Below are 20,425 nucleotides of genomic sequence, written 5' to 3'. Positions count from 1 at the left end.
CATTGAATGGTGTTTGCTTTGGCAGCCAGGAAGCTAAAACAATCTGTGACATGAACATACATGAGAACATTATCAGAATCTCTGTCACTGGTCTAGGGTACAATGGAAGCTCTGTTTTAATAAACTTCCTGGACTACCAGTGGTAAGTTTCCCAAACAGATTATATGAAGGACTCTCCTCTACTGAAGTCCATATTCTGCTGGGTGAGAATCCAGTGCAACCACAAGTCCACATCTGTCAGGGGTTGCACAACAGAGAATGGAGAAGCTGTGATCCAGACTCAAGAGACTTTTAGGCTGCACCACCCTGGGATAGGGAAGCAGTACTGCTGCCACTTAGAACACATGGTGTCCCATCCATGACTCCAGATCAAGGCTTATTCAAGGGCAGGTGTTAACCTTGGCCCTTTCCTGGGTCTCTTCCCATTGGGGATGTCTCAGGACAGCCTTCCCATCTCCACTCCCAATCCAAGTTTGCTTGGGGTTCCCTGCTCCTGCCTTCTTTTCTCTCCAATGTGCCTTCAAGGTGCAGGACTCTGCGTGCTGGCCCCAAGAGCATGCCAAAAGGTGGATGTGAGCCAGGCTCTGGGAACAGTCAGCCTTTGTTACCAGAGGGGCAGAGAAGGGTGTGTGTGTGGCTGATCGGTCCCTGGGCTTGCCTGTCATCTTCTTTGCCTCTTAGTAGCCCTCCCCATGGCCCCTCACACTCTCCCTTGGTTTTTACCTTTTCACCCATGCCTCTGTCTTAGCAATGTCCAACAGCAAGAAATCCCTGGCAGCAGGATTATTGTAAAGAAATTGCATAATAAATACCTTGACTATGGTTCTATCGAGCTACCTCCTTCCCAACAGGAAATAATTTGATCACAATATGAGGACATAGTCACTGCTAAATGACAATGGGTTCCAGGGAAATCAGCACATCTATCAATGTGTATATGAAGAACTCCCAGAGAGGGAAATCCAAGCAGGAAACAAGTGGAAGATTAGCAAGGGGCTTACTCTAAGCAAAGGTATGGTCCTGTCACAAGCAGAACCACCCAATTTGCTTTTTGAAAAAAACGTTAAAACCACAGTGGATTTTAGATTCTCCAAACTCACATACATATACTAGAATAGCTCACATATGGCATCCTGAAAACCTAAAGCATCCTTTTCCCACACATTGAGTTTAATGGCTCTTTAGCTAAGATATGTAGGCAAGAAAAGAGAAGTGTAGCTCACACTTTATCTGCTGGTAGAACGTTCCCACCAGGATAAGGGGCCTGCTCTTTTTCACTCTAAAACGAATTCTTTGAGGAGAACTAATGGTTTTGTTTTTTGGAGAGCTTCTCCTTGTCTCACTCTGCCAGTCTGAGAGCAACTATGATCCTGCTCATCCCTGCCCCAACGTGCTTGATCCACAGCCTTGGAACTTCTTACCTGGGCAATTGCAACTGGCTTCTCTCCCCACCACCCCTGAGGACTTCCTCATCTGTTTGTTATTTTTTGCTCGTTGTCTGTTCATTGTTTTTTTTTTTGCTTGCTGTCTGTTCGTTGTCTGCTCATTGTCTGTTTGTTTCTTCTTTTAGGAGGCACTGGGAACAGAACATATGACCTCTCATGTGAAAGGCAGGCACCCACTGCTTGAGCCACATCTGTTCCCTGCTCTTTTTTTTTTACTCCCTGTCTGCTCATTGTTTTGTTCATTGTCTTGCTCATGTTTGCTCATAGGTTTTTGTTCATTGTCTCCTTTTTTTGGTCTGCTGGTTGTTTTTTCTTCTTGTCTGCTCATTGTTTATTTGTCTTCTTTAGGAGGCACTGAGGACTGAACCCAGGACCTCCCATATGGGAGGTGGCACCCAACTGCCTGAGCCACATCAGCTCCTGCAATTGGCTCTTTATTGCAGGGACAGATGCAGGACACTATATATCCTGCCATAACCCACTGAATGGACTGGGAGAGAGTGTAGACTGCAACATAAACTATAATCCATGCTGTGTAGCAGTGCTCCAAATGTACTCATCAAATGCAGTGAATGTACCACACTAATGAAACAAGTTGTTGATGTGAAAGGAGTGGGGGTGTGTGGGGAGTGGGGCATATAGGAACACCTTATATTTTTTAATGTAACATTTTGTGTGATCTATGTATCCTTAAAAAAAAGATTAAAAAGAAAACGAATACATCCCTTACTGAATTCAGACTACTTTCCTCATTGCCAACAGAATGTCCTTGATGAAAGAAATACCTGAGTTGTCCTGCTCCAGCTTCAAACCCTCCACTGACTTTCCTTTGTTTCTGAATAACTTTCCAACTTCAAAAGTGGGGTTCAAGGACCCTCCACTTTCTTGTTACAAACTGCCCTTCAATTCCTACCTCTGGGAATATTCTCGCTTGTCCATCTCCTCCAGATAGAATCCCCCCATCTTCAAGTCCCACCTCAGAATTTGTGGCCTCTGTCAGCATCTCTGGCCACCCCTGCCTGGACTGTGTTAGAGTGATTCTATGGGGATGTTTTCTCTTCTAGCAGGATGAGGTCCTCAACAGCAGGTTCTTTGTATCTGGTTAATTTTTAATTTCCCCATGGCAGCTAGCACAGCGTTGTGCATGTGTGTGTATGTGTGTGTGCTTGTAGGAGACTGGGTAAACTTTGATAAAATAAACATAGGGATAGAAAATGAAGGGAAGAGCTCATTGTTGACTCTCGAGATGGTCTTGGTTTTGGAACATAAAAGTTAATGAAGAGCTCTGTGTTGCTTTGAGTCTTTTATGTGGACCTCAGAAAATTATGTTCTTAAATTCAACCTATTGTGAACCTTTGATTAGATTAGATCACCTAAAGGCCATTTGATTAGATTGAGCCATTAGGGCATAGCCCAGGGAGGGACTTGATCTTCTCACTGGAGTCCTTTTATAAAGGGAGGAATAGAAAGCCACAGACACAGAAGAAGCCAAAGAGGCAGAGAGAAACCCAAGAGGCTGGGAGGAAGCCACTTTAGCCTGAAGCTGAAGGAGGCCTGCAGGAGAGGGGAGAGATGAATCTTTGCCTGAACTCCCACAGCTGCAACTTGGTGAGAAAGAATCTCTGATGATGCATTGATGTGGACACTTTCATGGCCTCAGAACTGTAAGCTTGTAACTTAATACACTCACATTTTAAAAGCCAACACATTGCTGGTACATTGCTCCCAGCAACTTTCAGCAAACTGAAACAAGCGATTTCAGAAATAGACTAAGAGCAGTCGGTGACGGGGGGAAGAGGGACTGTGTGAGCATGTGTGTTGTTTTTCATGGCTGCATAACAAATTACCACCAACAAATCATCACACATCAGCACCCTAAAACAGTACCTCACAGTTTCCTGAGGTCAGAAGTCCAGGCACTGTGTAGCTGGGCTTTCTGCTCAGGGTCTCATGAAACTGAAATCAAGGTGCCCACTGGCGCTCAGTGTCATCTTTTGAGCTCGTGTGGTGGCTGACACAGTCCAGTTCCTTGTGGTTGTAGGACTGAGGTCTCTTTCCTTGCTGGCTGTTGGCCGGGGGCCATGCTCAGCATCTAAAGGCCACCTGCGATGCCACGCCACTTGCCGGAGGCCCTCTCACTCTCCAAGTCTCTTGTTCAGGAAGGACCTGGTCTCCCTTAAGAGCTCACATGATAAGGTCAGACCCACCCAGGAGAACTCCCTTTTGATTAACTCTAGGTCAACTGTTTAGTGACCTTAATTACATCTGTAAAACCTCTTCTGCCATATAAAATAAGCACAGGATTGAAGTCGCAACATAGTCACAGATCCTGCCCATTCTCAAAGGTAGGAGATTGTATAGGGTGTATACAGCAGGGAGTGGGAATCTTGGGACTTCTGTATTTGTATGTGAGTGCCAACATTGATTTTCTAGGCCTGCTTTCTAAACTTTTGAAGTTAATTGATTCTGTTCCATCGGGTTATTCTAGACAGATTGAAAAGATCTCAGAATGCTTTTCTACCATCCACCTAATAGTTCTCAAAGAAAAGAGCACACTTGCTCTTTCCATTGATAATATAGGGAAGGTTTCACATGAACTGTAATGATAGGCAATTTGAAGAAAGGAATCTACTGTAAATTATAAAATTATATTATACTGGAAACATTTTGTTTTGATTTTTTTGAGTTTAAGTGTCTAGAAATAAAGAAACCTTCGTGTTCATTCTGCAATATGGGATAGATATGTTGATTGCTCATACTGCTGTATTGCTGTTGAGTTATAAAATACATCTTTTAGAATGTGAATCTTATTATGTATCATATTCTAAAACCTAAAGAGTGATATGTTCCCACAGACAGGCCAGGTGGGTGGCCCCCTGCTCGCCCACCTGCCCCACGTCTCTGGTTCTCCCAGAAGGCTACTCTGGCTGTCCCTGCAGGCCGGAAGCCACACTGCAGCCCAGCTGTCAGGGCCTCCTCGCAGACGGGCTGAGCCAAACACCGACGTGACTGAAGGTCACTTTTCAGGAGAACGGCAATGAATTGCATTTTTAGGGCTCTTGGGGGACTGCCCTGCTTTGCTAATCTGCCCTTGCTGCCTTCATCACATTCGTTTCTTCTGTCAAAAGAATTTCTCCAGTGCCTGGAAATCCCTGATTTCACCTCCAGTGCACAAAGCTGTCATTATCTGAGACATTTTAATGTCCATGTGAGGTGGGATAATACTGTTTTCTTCTAGAAGTGACCTTATCAGTGTTAATCAGCACTCAACCCAAACTAGTTGGCCTCAAGACCTCCAAGAGCTCAAGCAAACTCATCACCTCCTTCCCTCCGTTCCTTTCCACTTTGCTGTTGTGCCGATTCGACCTCTCCCAGAAGAGGAGAAGGGTACAATACGACCACAGGTGTCTCCTGCCTTGCATTATCCAAATTTAGCTCATCTAGAGGAAAGAGAACTCATATCATTCTCAACCCAAAGCCTGTAGGCAGGACTCCACCAGGCCAGATGTGGACCAGGTGCTCAGTCTATCACGGATGGCTGAGAGGAGTGGGCTCCCAGGCCACATGCTCCCCTCTATGGCCAGGATTTGGACACCTTTGTGGTTGGCAGCCACACTGGAACCACGTGGGAGGTGAGGGCCTTCTTCAAGGAATGAGGAATGCCAGAAAAAATGGGTAGGGGCGTGAGGTGGGTGGAGAAATCCAACAGACGCACCATGATACCTGTAGCCTACAGAACATACTTGGTTTCCCACTGTTGAGATGTTCAAAATTTTTTTTTCAATCAAGAGTTTTGTAAAATTACTGTAAGATGAGGGGCACTGGAGGCTATGAAACAATGTCGTGCTTCTCCAGCTGGCCAGGGCTCACTTGGGGTACTTTGAGGACAGAGGCTTTTCAGAGAAAGGATCAGGGTGGGCCTGTCCACGGGGACCCCGAGATTGTTCCCTGTAGAGCTCAGACCTAAACATTCTCCAGAGCCAGATTAGAAAGGAGAGGAGGAAATGAACGCACAAGGCACGTTATGCCTGATGCTCAACGAGCTGAGCTCTATTATTTCACCATTTTCACGCCAGAGGATTATGCAAAAGATTCGCTCTGCCCAGAAAGCCTCCCCGAGATTTTGTCGAGACCCCAACCCCCTTCCCCCACCAATGCCACCCACAAAGACTTGCAAGGGCTCAGAGACTGAGATAAATGCTTAAGCCAATGGCAGCTCCCCTAGGAGTATTTGTCCACTAAAAGAGATGTTTTCATGCTGTCTCCACATGCGCAAAACTTTGTGTGTATGTCTCATGGGTCAGTATGTGATTGTGTACAAGCTGTGTGTGTGTGTGTGGTGCTGTGAGGGCATGGATGAGCTGAGTGTGTGTTTATGTTTAGACTGTGTTTGTGGGTGTATCTGAATAGCTGGAGGAATGACATTCCTTCACTTACATTGACTAATTTTGTCCTTAATGGGCTTAATTTATGAAGATGCCAGCTGCCTTCCTCTCTGCCCCCCCCAACCAAGCTCAAGGCAATTGGATCCAGCTGTCTTGCTGGAATGCATCCTGTTCTTCTTGAGCATGCTTTATTATTATTTTTTTAAAGCGTTTGGAAGGCCTTGTGAGAGAGGTGCTGGGAGTTCATCACAGATTATTTTTAATAACAGAACTCTGGAGGGAAATGGAAAGCTGTGTTTCATTGGCAGGCTGTCTTTTCCATCTTTAAAGTAAACAGAGACTTCACTTTCTACATTGTTTAAGGGTCGTCTTCCCCATCCCCCCCCCTTTTATTTAAAGAAAAAATCATCCTTCAAATGTTCTCAAGAGGCCCCAACTGACAAGGCAGAGGGTCCTGCTCCAAGTCTCCGTGCATCGGGCCTCTGCGCAGGAGACCGGTGTGATCTGGGCTCCTGCAGGTCTCTGAGAGGGCACTGCCTGGCTACCAAGGGGAACCTGCAGAGTCACTGGCCTCCAGCAGGCAGAGGTTCTTGGAAAGGACCAGAACGTGGTGCTGGCGGGCACTAACAATCCAGAGAAGCTTCCGCTCGGCCTGGGAGGCTGTGCCTGCTCCACACTGCTGATCATTTCAGCTCAACGCAGATCAATTAAACTCGAATAATCTACAGAGCGCCCGCTGTGTCCAGCCACTGTGCTAAGCCCGGAGGAGCGGAGGGATGAATGCAAGTGGACAGCTTTTTTTTTTAACGTTGAAAATAAATCATAAAATGGTCTATTCAAAACACTAGCACATTTAAAAGCTCTTGAGAAATACAGATCACTTGAAAAAGTCTGATTTACAAAACACAAGCCCATTTAACAGTTTTGTGTCTTTCCTTTCACTGTTTTTTCCCTTTAGGTAGTATTGGATTTTAAAATTTTCTGTATTATTTTATTTTTAAAGAAGCTTTAGATTACATAAATGATACATCAAAAATATAGGGTGATTCCCACATACCCCACCCTCTCTCCCTCCCACTCTTTTCCCCATTAACAACCACCTTCATTAGTGTGGTACGTTTGTTACAATTGATGAACACATATTGAAGCACTGCTGCTAACCACGGTCAAGAGTTTACATCATAGTTTACACTTTGCCCTGCACATTTTTACAGGTTTTGACAAAATATATATTAGCCTGTATCCTTCATTGCAGTATCATGCAGAGCAATCCCAGTGTCCCCCAGATGCCCACGTTACCCCTCTTCTCCCCCCTCCCTCCCCTCAAAAGCTTCTGCCTTTACATCAATGTTACAAGACCTTCCATTGCTGGAACAACCATGTCACTTCAGGCCATAGTTGCATTCCTCCCTTATGTTTGTTCATTCCTCAGTCTTGAGGATTTTAGGAGGTGATGCCCACTGTTTCTGACTGAGAGGGGCTTGGATTCCATGGGGCAGAAGGATGGAGCTGTCTTGGCAAGTGGACATCTTGAGGATGCCAATGTCATTGCTCCAAACTCCAACTCCGCAGGCTGTGACAGGTAAGCCCTGATGTCTGTGAGCCCCGCTGCTCTCTGGACCCACCACCCCACAGCTGGGACATCTCTCCTGCGCTGCTGTGGGCCTGGAGCCTGGACACCCACTCTCCGTGGCTTCCACGGGTCCCTGTGCTTCAGGAACTTCATGAGGTTTGCTCCCTGTACAGAAGATACAGGGACCCCTGTACCTCCAGCCTTGTCCCATCTGCCTGCTCCCTTCCTTCACCCTCTCTCTCATATTCCTCCCAGCAGAGCCTGCTTTTACAGCAGGGTGGGATGGTCCCTCTCTCCCTCGGGCCTCCAGGGACATGCAGTGTTTACCTGGCGTGGGCTTAGTAATAAGTATTTTTCTGCATAAATAGAGAAGAATTCAGAGTAATGCGTGGCTCCGTCTGAGCACATGTAAAGCTCACTGCCAGGTGGGGGTTGCACTCAAATTATTTTTGAAGGCTGAGCTGCTTTTAAGAGAAAGAGTTTATTGCCAGCCCTTTCAGTAAGCCGGTATCTCAGTATGTCTAGGATCCCAACTGCCTGTATTTCTATTCCCTGCCCCCTTCAGTTTCTTTTCTCTGCTCTTTCCTTCTCTTTTCTTCATCAAAATGTGGAAGCGTTTTCCTTCGACTCGGAAAAGCTCGTGGCCCTGGACCACACTGCTGAGGAGAGTGCAACTCACACTCGCTCTCAGTCACCCTCGAAACGTTGAGCATCTGTGCGCCAGGGACTGTGCAGAGTGAGGGCCAGCAGAGGTGGGGCCGGCGACGCTGCCCCAGAGGACAGCGCGGGGCTCGTGGCCCGAGGGAGGCAGGACCCGCCCCGGCGGCGGTGAGGAGCGAGGCCAGCGCTGAGGGGCTTCCCGGCGTCCTGGAGCCTGGGCGGGGCACACCCCGCGGCCCTCGTCCTTGTCCTTGCTGCTGAGCCGAGGAGCACAGCGCAGGGCTGAGCAGGGCTCCACTGCGGTTCTTGGTTCAGGGGGCCTGGCCGGGGGGCTCAGAGGGGAGGGAGGAGAAACCGGTGGAGCCGGATTCTGGAGGTCCCTGAGCACAAGCTCATCCTCCAGGCCACAGCGTGTCAGGCTGACTTCATGGCAGGCAGGAACTCAGCCTGAACTTTTGCATTAAAGAGGAAAATAAAACAACACTTGATACAATAAATTGGAGGCTGGGGCGGGCAGGCAGGCACTGGAGGAGAAACCCGTTTTTTGGCTAATTTACAAAGTCCTTTTCTTGGTATGAGGCCCAAACTGTACTCTCTTCACTGGCTTAATATTAAATGAAATTTTTTAGTGATATTAATATCTGAGGCATTACCTAATCCTCTCTGTCTCTACTAACAAAAAATGTTTATTTGCTCTATTCGTGCTTGATGCTTCTCCCCTCCCTCCCCATCTATCTCTGTAGCAAAAATATTTTTGAAGGAAGGGATACTTCTGTACTTTTTAAAACATACGATGAGAGGCTTTGTCTTCCCTTTACTATGGCTTTGCGCTTATGGCTTGGCGAGCCTTCAGCATTTTACACTTGCGTAGAGCCAGGGGTTGATGTTTACCTGTTACGATGTGTGTCGCCAACATACTGTTGGGAAGTAGAACGGAGAAGACGTGCATCTGCAGGCTGAAACTCCCAGCAGCTCTTCCACTTCACGAGGCCCGTGTCTGAGCTGGGGATTTTCAGAGTTTCCAGAAGGAGGTCTCTTTCCATCGTGGTGGGCATGACGCTCACCTTTCCTTTGGTGCTGTATAATGTGCGGTTCAAGCTGGCAATGCCCCGCCAGTCCTCTTTCTTGAAATCACACGCAGAGTCTCTCTCCCTCCGGACTGCTGCGGGAGGAGGTGCTGGGGTGGGCCTGGGGAGTCTCTCAGCTCCCGCAGACCCAGGCCCTGTCCCCAAGTCTGGCTGCCCTCTGCCTACAGCAGGTTTGCTGCACCTTCCAGGAATAGAAGGTGCTCCGTTTTTTGTTTTTTGTTTTTTTTCTGCCAAGGGTCTATTCTCCAGGGACAAAGGAGGCAGAGCAGAGCAGGGGCGAGTGTGCGTGGTGGGGTGGGAGGGTCCTGGCAGTCCCTGCTCCTCCTGGCTGCCCCAGACTTTTTTCCCCAATGACCTGAGCTAGGGGAATGGGGACACTTGCTCCTCCCTGGCCCTGCCCCTCAGCCCTGCTGCTGCAAGGGGGCTATGTCTTTACAGCCCTGGCTTGGCCAAGGCCTCCAGCCTGCCCTGGCCTCTCGTTCGCCGGCCCCTGGGTAGGCTAGCCAAGGGGCTTGGGCAGCTAGGAGCCACGCCCGTTCTGAAAGCCTCCAGGAGGAAGGAGGGGGAGCTTTGGGGGACATCTCGAGGCAGGATCGGAGCAAGGCTTGCCGTCCAGCTAAGAACGGGAGCCTCAGGTTTCCTGTCCCCGAAGAGGTCAGGCTGGAATGGGAAGGCTGACCTGTAGAGATATTTCAGAGGAATTTTGAGGTCTCACAGCCTGTGCTCTGAGTGTCCACCCAGTAGGCAGTTAAGCCCTGAGCTCACCTTTACCTACACTCGCCCTGGCAGAAGTCAGAAAACCTCAGGACCCTGATGGCTCCAAGTCAGCCTCTGGGGCAGCCCTGGACTCCTGACTCCCATAGCTGACGGCCCCAATTCGTGACTTTCCTCTTCCTTGGGAACCTGTTTGACATGTGACGTTTGACCTCTTGCCTCCCCTTCTAGATGTGTCCATGTTCAGAAAGCTTGACCGTCCTCTTTTGCAACCCATTCCATCCCAAAACCCAGCCTGCCTTCAGATCCTAGTTCCTGGTCCCAAATGTCTCAGTGCAAACTTCAAAACTCACGTGGGCTTTCTCAGATCGCTTCTTGAAAACCGGCTCAGGGTGGGCTTCTGGACCCTGCGTTCAGAGGGAGTCAAAGGAGCAAGACAAGTTCTGATCTGAGACTCTTCTAGGCCCCGGTGAACTCTCTTCCAACTTTTCCTTAAAATACTCTTGAAAATACTGAAAATAACCCCCCAAATCACAAAATAATTCACAGGAACAATATAAACAATTGTTAGCCTTGGGAGGAATTTCCATTATCGTTAGCAACAATGAGAAGGAGTCGGAGGGACAATTGAGGACATTTTCATTGTTGGTGCTTGGGTGGCCGGAGCAGGTGAGCTTGGGTCTTGCTGAGTCCCGGACCTTGCCCTCCTCTCTGCCCGTTTGCTGTACGGGGGAGATAAAGGGGTCGGCAGATGCCAGCCTGAATCCTGAAAAGTGTGGTCCCCAAGGCAGGAAGCTGCCTGAGGGCTGGGGGGGACGTTGTTTCGTCCTCTGTGCTTTTACGGTTGAAGGTAACTGAGCCCCTCCACTTGCCCCTGAGGGCACACATTCTCCCCAAGCTCATCTGAGAGCCTGACTGTGCCCAGCCCAGCCTGGCACCGAAGCTCCACCCACGTGAGAGGGCAGTGAACCCGACTTTGCCTTCTACTTTCAGCTCCCCAGGAGCATTGGAATAAGAGGATGGGGAATAAAGGGTAAAATCGTGCTGTCTATCTTCTGTCAATGAGACCTCTAGGAAGGCTGAATATACCGAAAGCCAAACCAGGAGAAAACCAAAGGAAAATTCCTTTCTCTAAAAGGAGACATACTGAAGACACAACTTTTGAAAAATTATGTTTAGGAGAAAATAAAGAATAAATTAAAGGTCTATAATTCATGTTTTCAGTGAGCTATAAGAATTTATGAGAATGTTAGAAGAGATTGGGATGTTGAAATGACAAGGGGCTGAGAAAGAAGCTCAGTTGAAAAGTGACATCCTTGATTTAAAGAAAAGACTTCAAAGAAACACACATGCAACAGCAGAGCTCATCCTATATCAGCAACAAGGAGAAAACTGAGCCAGCAGTGGTGCCATAGTGCTGAGGGCAAAGCTGAACTGCACACCTAGAATTCATAGAAAAGTAGTAGATACAGAGCTCAGTGAAAGGAGAATCCACCTTTGAATAACAAGGATATTGTAAGGAAGAAATAAAAACAAAAGGAATGACCAGTCATCAAAGATGCAATGTTTAAAAACCTTTCTGAGCTGGAGAAAAATGTACTTGCTTCAGAGATTGACACAAATGAGGATATTTAAGGCAAATTTTCTCCAAATAATCTCCTATTAATATTTAAAAATTTCAGTGATTTACAACTAGGTATAAAAACATTCAATCCGAGAGTGTGTTTTATCTACAAAGGAACAAAATACCAACAGTATAATGTTAGCCTTCTCATTTACAGCAGTAAGTTGAGGAAGGAAAGGGGTAACTTCTAAGTTCTTAGGGAAATCATATTTTTGATCCCAGTTTGTCTTTGCTGTATTAAGGTAACAAAACATTTTTTAGACACAAGGGCTCTGAAAGCATGCTAAGCCTTATACTATTAATTGAAAATGTAATAACAATGGAAAGAAGAGTCAAAGGTAAGAATTTGGAAATGGAGCGGTCAACTGATAAGTCTACCTTGTCATTTTAAATGAAAAATCCAAAGTCAAGAAATGAGGCTAAAGAAAGATATTATAAAGAAAAATGCTAACTTAATAACAATAGCTCTTCAATTACTGGTTGACTAATTAATTAAAGACTGATTTTTTTTTTTAAAGATTTATTTATTTATTTAATTTCCCCCCCTCCCCTGGTTGTCTGTTCTTGGTGTCTATTTGCTGCGTCTTGTTTCTTTGTCCACTTCTGTTGTCGTCAGCGGCACAGGAAGTGTGGGTGGCGCCATTCCTGGGCAGGCTGCACTTTCTTTTCACGCTGGGCGGCTTTCCTCACGGGTGCACTCCTTGCGCGTGGGGCTCCCCCACGCGGGGGACACCCTTGCGTAGCACGGCACTCCTTGCGCGCATCAGCGCTGCGCATGGCCAGCTCCACACGGGTCAAGGAGGCCCGGGGTTTGAACCGCGGACCTCCCATATGGTAGACGGACGCCCTAACCACTGGGCCAAAGTCCGTTTCCCTAATTAATTAAAGACTGATAATCAATAACAGTCGCTTTCTAATTCCTGATTGGCTAACTAAAGACTGACAATCCCTAACAGTGGTTGCTCTTTAATTCCTGATTGACTGATTGAAGATTGACAAGTGTCTTTCAGCCAGGCATGGTTTAGAAGGTGGAGATAAGAGACAAACAGAATTCCTGCTTTTGTGAGGCACATATTCTAAATAATATACTAGAAAGCAAAGAAATGATAAAACACCTTTCAGAGAGTGATAAAAGCAACACAGGGAAAGAGGAGAGGTAATTGACAGGGAGGAAGCGTGTGGGAGGAATTCAAGGGGATGGACGCAGCAGGTGAGCCTGAGCTGTCCAGGTGAGCTCTGAAGGCATCCTTCCTGCATGATAGGCTGAGCAGCCAACATATGCAAAGGCCCTGAGCCTGGAATAAGCTTTCAGGGACAGAAAGAAAGGCAGCGTGGCAGGGTGGTGGGGATAGTGGGGTGGGGATGGAGAGGGGCCAGGTTGAGCTGTGGGGACTTTATTCTCAGGACCACAGGACACTGTCCAGGGTCTGAGCAGAGCAGTGACATGGTGCACGTACTGCTGCCGACAGCCCTTGGCTGGCCAGGGGCAGGACAGGCTGCGAGGGCTGCCCAGACCACCGGGCAGGGGAGTGGGGACGATGACTGGGGGGGTTGCAGAGGGGATGGGTGGGCGAGGGCCGGCGTGGAAAGAAAGGAATCCAGGGGGATTCTGAGATGGGGGAGCTGGGGAGAGAAACAGGTTGGTGAGGGGTGAGGGAATGAAGAGTTATTTTTTGACTGTTAATTTGGAGATACCGTCTGGGCAGCTGGAAACGAGTCTGGAGCTTGGGAGAGGGTCTGAGCTTCTGATATGACTCTGATTATCCTTCGATTGTGGATGATATTTTAAACCCCGGCTTTCGAAGAGGGCCCAGGACTGAGCTCTCTGGCAAAGGGGGTGGAGAAGGGGCAGGCAGATTGGGAGGAGGAAAACCAAGAGGTGGTCATATCCCTGAGTTCGTTTCAGTTAGAAATGTATTTGGCTCCTAGTAACAGAGACCAAACATCACAGTCGCTGAAATCAGTTAGTTCGCACAACCCCTCCCGCAGGTAAAAGTGGGAAGTGGGCAGTTGAGGGGCAAAACGATGGCACTGGGGACACTAACACCTTCTATCTTTCTGTTTTGCCACCTTTACTGTGCAACTTCCTTCCTCAAGCTCAACTCAGATTCTGCTATAGCTGCTGCAGCTCCAGCCACCACATCTGTATTTTCACACAGAGAAGGAGGAATGGACACAATAGCAAGAATGGGTCGTGTCACCTGTCCACCCCTGTCTTAACATTCTTCCCTGGACATTCCATCTGACAAGTTCTGTCACAAGGAGGCTGCATAATAGAGCTTTCCTGACCCTTGCTATCCTGGTCTGCAAAAAAAAATAGGGATTTCTTCATTCATTCGTGATTTCTTTTTCATGTATTCTTTCATTTATTCATGAAATATATAAAGCATGTTCAGGGTGTAAAGAGTACCAGTGGCCAAGGCATAGCTCCTGCCTCTGCAAGGCGGTCGGGGTAAGAGACGGTCACTCTAAATGAGCGCTGAGTGATGGCCAGCTGTGTGCAAGGCCCGCTGTGCCTGGCGTTTCCCCGAACGCTGAGCACGACCTGGGAGAGGGATGGTCCCACCTGCTGCACGGCAGCAGCGGGGCCTTCAGGGGTGGGGCGCCCGCGAAGGCGGTCTGGGGCGCGCTTCTCTCCGCAGGCCTGGCAGGCACTGCGCGGCGACGTGCTGGTGGGGACGGTGTGCGCAGGAAGCGTGGGAACAATGAGTCCCCGCAGCCCGAGAGGTCTGGGCACACCCACAGAGGGAGATCCCCGCCCCCCCCCCCCTCCGGGGGTTCTGGAATGTTTAGCAGGGTTGACCTTGCCTGTGATTTATGAAGTACCTTAAAAATAGTTTTTACCTAGAGATAAAATATGGCCCTGATTCTTGTTCATACAAAGAGCATTGTACTTGGCCGATGACTTCAGCGACAGTTGCTTGAAATCTTTGCTGTGTTTACCCAGCATCCTTAATAGAATAGTTTCCCCAGCAAACACCCCGTGTCTGAGAAGAACGTCCCCCGGTGGCCCAGGGACGCCGTGCATGCCTCACTCTTAAGAGATGAGGAAGAAGATGATCCCGATTAGGGAGAAAGTGTCCAGGGAATAAAGCTGGGGGCGTCCCTGTGCAGAGCCCCTCAGGTTTTGGGGGCGTCCCTGTGCAGAGCCCCGCAGGTTTTGGGGGTGTCCCTGTGCAGAGCCCCGCAGGTTTTGGGGGCGTCCCTGTGCAGAGCCCCGCAGGTTTTGGAGCCTGCCCTCCTCAGCCCGTGGGGAACCACCTGCTCGTGATCCCAGCGGGGGCTCGCCTCTGGACCTCCGTCTTCTCTCTTGACTCTGCTTTTCCACATACAGAAGGGTGTTATTTATAGTGTTTTGATTTGTTTTCCGTTCATCAGCATTTCCTCTGTTCGATGTCCTCCACACCCACGGGCTTTCACTTTATCGGCAGACAGAAAGGCAGCTCAGCTCCACGTGTGGGGCCTAGGTGGCCCCTTCCCACCTACCAGGCGGGGGGCTCTAAGGGCCACCCCACTGAAGGTGTCCCTTGCTTTCTGGGTGACCTCTGCCCAGGGGCTGGGGAAGAGAAACGGCTCGGGGTGCTGGAGGCCCAAAGGCAGCGCCTCAGGCGAGGGACAGTTTTGCTTTCATGAATTACAAGGATTAGAAAGTAGAGGCGAGGGACCCGAAAGCCTGGACTCCAGATCCTGGCCCTGCCATTGTCAGTAGCACGACTCTGGGCAAGTCACCTCATTGCTCTGGCTTTCACTCTCCTCATCAGCAGAGGGTGAGGGGCGGGTGGGCAGCATAAAACAATACCCGCGGACAGCACTCAATGTGCTGCTTGATACACAGTAGGCTCCTGCCACATGTTTGGCTCCTGCTCTATGCTGACATCGCAACAGACTGCCGGACAACAGGGATGGAGAGAAATAAATAAAAAAATAAATCTTTAAAAAAAAAACAAAAAAAGAGAACAGACTGCCGAAGATGTGGGCGAAAGTCTTTCAGGTTTTTCACTAGACGGGAAAGTTTGATGCATCAGGGCTTTCCAAAGAAGAACAACACAGTACACCCACGTAATTCAGGGGAAGAGAATGTCCCCGGGGAACTGGACAATTTGGAGCTAGTTTACTTCCAAGGACTTACCAGGTCTGGAGATCTCAGCGAGGGTTTGGAAGGGAGAAGAAGCCATGTATAGATTTAATTCCCGGATCTAACTGAGGGGAGAAGCAGGCACCTGTCGCTGGGCACCTGTGGACAGGTGGGACTCTGGGAGGTCTGCAGCATGAGGATGGTGGTGAAGGCCTGGGACTTTTAGTTAGGCAGATGTGGGATCAAGTCCTAGCTCTGCTGTGTGATTTTGGGGAACAAGTTTGACCTCTCTGGTCCTCTGCTGTGGTAGTGTTAAATGAGGTAATTTTATGAAGTGCCTTGAGGAGTGCACACCATTTTGGGATGCAGAATCGGCCTGGGCATTTCTCCTTGTGGGGAACCATCCTTTGAGCAACTCATCCACGGTTAAAAGTGTGTCCTTAACCTAAACTGAAATCGATCTTGTAGCTCTACCTTGTACACGTAGACTGTGGAATTAGAACACATCTAACTGCTGTTGTGTGAAGCATTTCTGGAGCTTGACAGTGGTTGCAGGCTCTTTTTCCACCCCTGCCGAGACCTCTCCCTCTGCGCCCTCCAGCTTCTCTCAGGCAAGGAGGCAGTCAGGCTGCTCGTTGAAACTGATTTCAAAACATGGAATTACATGAAGGCACAGTTGCTTCTTTAAGCAACGATATAATAATTTCACTTGCGTCTTATTATGGTAGAGTATCTTCAGCAACATTTCCCTGCCTAGTTGGTCTCCTGTGAATCTCACTACAGGCTTGTGGATTAAGCATGGGTGGTCTGGCCATGCTAACGGAAACATAAAGGAGCAACGTTCAGAGCAGGAGCGGTAGAACTGTCTGGGATTGGGACTCGGGTCCTTTCTGATTCCCCGTGCTGTGCTCTGTCACGTGTGCTCATAAGCCATGAGGCACGCGGGCATCACACTGCCCAGGAGTGAGTGAAAAACGTGCAAACAGCACTTTACTGTTCTGCACACAGCACTGACAGGTGCCCTCGTCGACTCCGTAACACTTATCTGGAGAGACAGGGCAAATACGGCAGAAGGATTGTAAGACCATTTTCAAATCTAAAAAAATCCATGTGCGCAAGTTGCTGTGGAGGCGTGAGTGTGCCACGTTTACTCAGAAGGGCTGACTGGGTCCGTTTGGGGGAAATGGTAGTTATCCGGGAAGGAGCTGGATCTCGGACAAGCTTTACAGAATTGCGACAAGGTTGGAGGGTGGTGTGGATGGGACGCGACATGTGGGGAGAGGAAGACAGATTAAAAGTGTCACCGCATTCCAGTGCGAGGCGGGTGGACTAGGAATGAGATGAAAGGATGGCAAGACAACCACGTAACCCCCTCTCAGTTATGCTGGCCCTGGACCCTCTTAAGCAAACCAAGGAATGAACAAACAGACATATAAACAGAATTGCGAAAAGGCGGTGCGAGCAGCGGCTGTGCTGCTGCCAAGTGTGGCCTGCTAACCAAACATGCGAAGGGAAACGCGCGATTCTCTTTTCCAGTCCACACAAGATTTAAGGAGCAAACAGGTCCAAAGTCAATAAACTGATGCCTAGAGACATTGGTATGGGAAGACGAAGGGGAAACAGAGGAAAGAAGGGAAAGAGGAAGGATGATTTAGGAAATTCTGGAAACAATAATACTTAACAGGATTGAAAGGTTATTTTAGTGGATGGTGAAAGGAAAACAAAAATCTTAAAGCCAGAGAGGGAGGACGATGGGGAAAATGAGAAAAGAAATGAAAGTGGAAGAGTGATTCAATGAATTCTGGGAAGAAAGGGCTTCACAGAATTGAGGGGCTAATGGGATGGGTGGTGAAATGAAAACAAAATCTTAAGAGAAGTCGAGAATGACTGAAATGGTTCTTGGCTCATCAGTTTTGAATTAAAATTCTATTTGTGAAATTAGGTTATGTTTAGCTGTTGCTAACAGGATGTGTCACATCTCTATTGATAATGTGGTTTGCTGTTGCATGGGTCCACTAGGACAGTAGGATCCCAAGCAAGTTGCCGTCCCCCCCACCCCCACGGGGAGGGAAGCCTGGAAGTGATCAGGCCTTTTCTGTGGTTGCTCTGAGTTTTAGCTAAGAGGACGAAGAAAAGAATCCTGGTGGTTTAGCTCAGCTCATTAGAGGGTCAGAGTTCCAGGGTGGAAGCTGGAATGGACAAGGGAGGAGACGGCTAGACACAGAGGCAAGAAGTGAGGGCGATGGCCTGAGGGCCTGGGGCGGTGCATCCTAGTGATGGGCGTGGTGGCAGGACTGTTACCGTCTGGAGGCGCTGCCAGGGGGCCAGGCTGTCCGGGTGCGAAGGTCAGGCCTGGCTTTTGAGGGGTAGGCTGAGAGCTGGGGGAGCTGGGCAGAGCTGTTTCCATCAGCTGTGCCTCTGAGAGCACTCTGGCAAATCTGCCGTCTCTCCTTCCATCCTTTTTAAAAATTCTTTGCCCCTACTGCTTGCATCCACATGGATTCCTAGGTCCTCGGTAGCTCCAAGAACCCGAGATCCCAAGAGGGGTGATTCCCATGCAAAGTAGAGGACAGGACCGGTTTGGAGGCACCTGCAGGGGCAGCTCGGGGGGCATCTGGCTGAAGTGGGGGGAGGCAGAGGAGTGGGGAGATCTATTCAGCTGCTCCAAGCCCCACACTCGTTTGTAAGTGACGAGGGTTATACTGAGGCTATTGGGTCCCGTGCAAAAGTGAGGGGTGGCCCCTAATTCAGATATTTGGTCTAGTGACTGGAGTGCCTGAGGATGGGCTCAGGGGTGGGGATTTTTAGAGAACCCTTTTTATTCAGAAATCATGTTAGACTTAGAAAAATTGCAAAAATAGTACAGGATGTTCATTCGCATCCAAATTCCACCAGTCTTAAAGGATCATAACACAGTGACCAAACCTGATTAACAACAGTACAGCATCATTAACTAACGGCAGACTCTATTTGTATTTCTTCAGTTTTCCCACTATTGTCCTATTTCTATTCCAGGACCCAGTCTGGGGTACCATGTTGCCACACCCCCTTGCCTTTCCACTGTAACAGTGCCTCCGTGTCTCCTTTTCCTTTCATGACTTTGACACTTTTGAAGGCTGCTGGCCAGTTATTTTGTAGAATGTCCCTCAATTAGGGTGTGTCTGATGTTTTCTCTCGAACAGGTTTAGGTTGTGCATTTTTGGCAAGAAGATCACAGAGATGATGTTCCCATCTCAGTGTGTCCTAATGGGGTAGGTAATCTCAGTATAGCTTACTTCTGGGGTAATCGACCTTCATCTCCTGGTCTGCTGGCTTTCTCCAGTGTACAGTTACTATTTGCCCCTTTGGAATTAATTAATATATGGGGGAGAGAACTTTTTGCCCTATGTATGCATCCTGTATCTCCTCAAAATTTGGCCCATTCATTTTAGCATTCATCAACGAATCTTTGCCTGCAATAACTATTACTATGATGTTTTATTATTGTGATTTTCTATTTCCCTCATTACTTCTACATATTTACTATTTGGAGCTTTTCTATGAGAGAACTATTCCTTCTTATTTATGTATCTATCTATTATTTATGCACCTTCTCATTTATATCAGTATAAACTCAGTATATTAACTTTATTGTATGGATTATGGTTCAATACTACCATAACTTATTTTGTTGCAAATTGTTCCAGCTTGGTCATTGAGAGCTTCATCAGACTCACTTCTGTGTCCTTTTAACATGCCTCTATCTTGAGTACTTCCTTATTTTCCTGCATTACAAGATACTCTGAGCTCATCTTGTATGTTTCTAGGTCATCTCAGAGGACAGAGCTAAGAAATTTATGTCTCTATGCTAAACCATGTATACCCACACATCTGTATTTATTTTTGCATTTTTTGGATCCATATTAAAACACCATGAGTTCAAACTGATACCTCTGATTCCAACTCAACACCACAAGGCTCATTGTAGCTTTCCCGTTTCCCTATTTGTAATTTCTTTCCCTGACGGTGAGAAACCTAGCTTTCTACAATACATTTACTTATTTCTTCAATGTTAGTATGCACATAATGTAGTTTAAGAATTGCTAGCTTACACCCCTGTGAGAAACAAATTTACTAACTAGAACACAATATTTGTATATCCCTTTCTTTTTCTTAACAGTATGCAGCTAAAATACTATCTTCCATTTATGGAGGATAGTTATTTTCTTATTCTTTTAGTGTGGTGATGCTATTCCTTTGCAATACAGTTAGGCTCATTTGTTTTAGTTCCACAGGTGGGTTGATTTTTTAAAAATTGAAATGCAGTAAAATTCACTATTTATGGTAGGTGGTTCTGCGGTTTTTGGTGAATGTGCAGCGTCACTGTGTATCTACCACTATAGTAATATCAAGAATGGTTCCAGCACTCCTAAAATTCCTCATCTGCCCCTTTGTGGTCACATCTCCCCACTGGTATGTTTTCTATCCCTGTAATTTTGCCTTTTCCCAGAAGATTATAAAAATTCAATCATCTATTATGTGGCCACTTAGTTCTGACTTCTTTTACTTATTTTAAATGCACTTAAGATTCATCCATGTGGTTGTTGCATGAGTCAATTTATTTGTTTCTTTTTATTGCCAAGTAGCATTCCATTGGATATACTGCAGTTTATCAATTCGCTGGTTGAAGGACATCTTTTTTTTTTCTTAAATTCAAGTCTTTGGCAATTATGAATAAAGCTGCTAAAGACATTCATGTACAGGTTTCCGGGTGAACATGTCTTCATTTCTCTTGAGCATAAACTTAAGAATGGAATTGCTGAGGCATATGGCAAATGTGTTTGGCAAATGCATGTTTAACTTTATGAGAGACTGCCAAAAT

This window comes from Dasypus novemcinctus, chromosome 6 (genome assembly GCF_030445035.2).
Source record: "Dasypus novemcinctus isolate mDasNov1 chromosome 6, mDasNov1.1.hap2, whole genome shotgun sequence".
Classification (NCBI taxonomy): domain Eukaryota; kingdom Metazoa; phylum Chordata; class Mammalia; order Cingulata; family Dasypodidae; genus Dasypus; species Dasypus novemcinctus.
Note: the sequence above shows the minus strand (reverse complement) of the source record.